We start from the raw sequence: 2,761 nt of genomic DNA, 5'->3' as shown, positions 1-2,761 counted from the left end.
TTAAGATGACCGAAGGGGTCTTCCATTTTCTATGTTGCACTTAACTGGTTGAGGGTATTAAACTGATTGCATTCCTGGCAGAGATAGAAAATACCAAGAATAAAATAAAAGTATTCTAGTCTTATATATCTATTATTTGAAATATTATTTGTTACCTGACGAATTGAGTTGAATCTCTACTGTCTCAATGAGTACACATAATTCTCACATCCCTACTTGTTTTGCTTGCAAATGCACACGTGTGCACACACACACACGTCGCAAAGAAGACAGACCATTTAATACGTTAAGGTACATCAGTGATGTAACTTTTTAATTATTATCCTAATTATTTTCTCATAAATTATAGCAGCTGAGGATCTATAAAAATGGAACAGCCACACATTTGATCAGTGTTGCTGTGCTTCCACTAGGTGTCAGCGTTACTCTAGCACTTTGGGATGGTCCAGCGGCAAAATGCCATCCACCTCTGTTCTACTTAACCTGCTTCACAACGGAAATTTACGGGGTAAATTGGTAAAAATAATTACAAAAATGTATGGTTATCTAATGGCAATAGAAACATTATAAATTGGAGAGAGGGTATTAAAAAATAAAATTTTGCAGACTGATTTACAAAGACAATGTCTTCAAGTAATACTCTAATATTCAGTTCTATTTGTTGCAATGTATTGCATAACATTTCACATATTTTCTGCATCATATGATCACCCAAAGCTTGAAAAATATCACTATTTTTAAAATGAACCATGTATCCCCATCTTTTCATGAGCAGAAGAGGGTAGCTTTAAGGATTCTCCATCTTTGTGGTCAGCAAAATACTAAGGAAAGCCCATCAGTACAATCCAAAACATTGTCCCATTGCATTCTGCCCTTTATTGATTTTACAGTATTTAGAACAATTATAAGCTTCTTTCAAACAAAAGTTATGGGAAGCTGTGGACACAGCTTGCAAAGGGTTTACTATTTGTCTGTCTTTAGTTACTTACTGGCTTTGAGAAAGAACTGAAATGTCTGAAGTGACATTGCAGTAATGGTGATTTTTTTTTTTTTTTTTTTGCCAGGATGGAGAGGAGCATGATGCATAACCAAAATAAGTCTGAAATATTCCAGAAAATGCTTCACGATGCTCAAGTTTATTTTGCAGTTGAAAAAGAAATACACCCAAGGGATAAGAGGAAGAGACAGAGATAGGAACAGTATGGGAGGTCAGTATGACAGCGATTTGGAATGGGGTTTACACTAATTTTGGCCAAAAGAGTAATTTTTCTACTTAGATTTTCCCTTTTTTTCTAAAATAGTTTGTTCTAAGTGGTATAGATATGAAAAAAGGCACTTTTGTAGCTGGAGAGTCAAACATATAGGGATTAAAAAAATTTCTTTACAGTAGTAAAAATGCTTATAGGGCTGTCTTTTATATATTGCCTTCTTTTTGTTTCCTTCATGAACCATTTTACTCTTTTCCTAACAAAGTGTTCTTTCCTCTATTTTTAGTTTCTACCTCTTTTCCTTCTCTAATCCTCCCCCGCTCCTAGCCCCCCCTTTTTTCTTTCTTGGTTTCTCCACACATGAGAAATTATTTTCATTTAATTTAGATGAATATATTTACTAATTTTGTGGTTTGTGTAATATTTTACTTATTTTTGCACGAGAGGTACACACAGAGAGAGGCAGAGACACAGGCAGAGGGAGAAGCAGGCTCCCCTCAGGGAGCCGGTTGCTGGACTCCATCTCAGGACCCTGGGATCAGACCTGAGCCAAATGCAGAGGATGCCCAACCACTGAGCCACCCAGGTGATTTCATTTTTGTTTTTTAAATAAAGAGTCACTGTCCCTTGGGGCCCACCCATAGGCAGCAGCAGAGTTAGAATGGTGTGATCCTGAACCCAGCTTACAGAAGGACTGGCGGCCACGTGTGGCCACTTGGTTCAACCAGCCCCCTTGCACGTGCAGATGCAAGGCCAGGCAAGCCAAGGCAAGCCACATGGCCGTGCATCCCTCGTCCAGACCCATCCAGACCCTTCCAGCTCATCGTAAGGCGCCCTATGGTGAGGTATCACACCGATGTGCCACCTGGCCTGGGCTTCAGCTTGGAAGAGTTACAAGTGGCTGGCATCTACAAGAAGGTGGCATGGATCATTGGGATCTCAGTGGATCCAAGAAGGCAGAACAAGTCTACAGAATCCCTGGAGGATTCTGACGTGGAGGGGCTGAAGAAGTACCTATACAGGTTCATCCTCTTCCTCAGGAAGCCCTTGGCCCCTGAAAAGGGAGACAGGTCTGCTGAAGAACTCAAATTGGCTACCCAGCTGGCAGGACAGGTCATGCCCATACAGAATGTCTATAAGAAGGAGAGAGTCAGAATCATTCCAGGGGAGAGCTCCCAGGGATTTGCCAGTCTTTGCATGGCTCATACCAACACTCAGCCTTTTGGAATCCAAGCAAAAAGGGTCATGGAAGCTTGGAATAGGATATTGAAAAGAAAAAAAAAAAAGTGCCTTTGGCAACCTGTGAAAATAGATTAATTAATTAATCAATTAATTAAAGAACTATATAAGGAAGAAATACTATTTACATATATTAGACCAAAGATTGAGCATTCATTAGCTTACTTATTTGTTTTATTATTATTTTTTAATGAATAAATAACTTTCTAGGAGAAACCATGCCTTGACAAACTACCACAGATTTCAGCCTATTTAGGCAAATTCAGTGTTCCAAACAATGATTTAGTTCAAAATACACAAAAATATTCTTGTTA

At 39.0% G+C, this 2,761-nt stretch overlaps 1 pseudogene; it reads left to right on the top strand.

Annotated features, from left to right (window-relative positions):
- The first annotated feature begins 456 nt into the window (after nucleotides 1–456).
- LOC121474069 lies at nucleotides 457–2,525 on the top strand (annotated as a pseudogene).
- The last annotated feature ends 236 nt before the right edge of the window (nucleotides 2,526–2,761 follow it).

This window comes from Vulpes lagopus, chromosome 12 (assembly GCF_018345385.1).
Source record: "Vulpes lagopus strain Blue_001 chromosome 12, ASM1834538v1, whole genome shotgun sequence".
Taxonomy (NCBI): Eukaryota; Metazoa; Chordata; class Mammalia; order Carnivora; family Canidae; genus Vulpes; species Vulpes lagopus.
The sequence above is the reverse complement of the archived record's forward strand: the minus strand, read 5'-3'. Positions and strand labels throughout refer to the sequence as shown.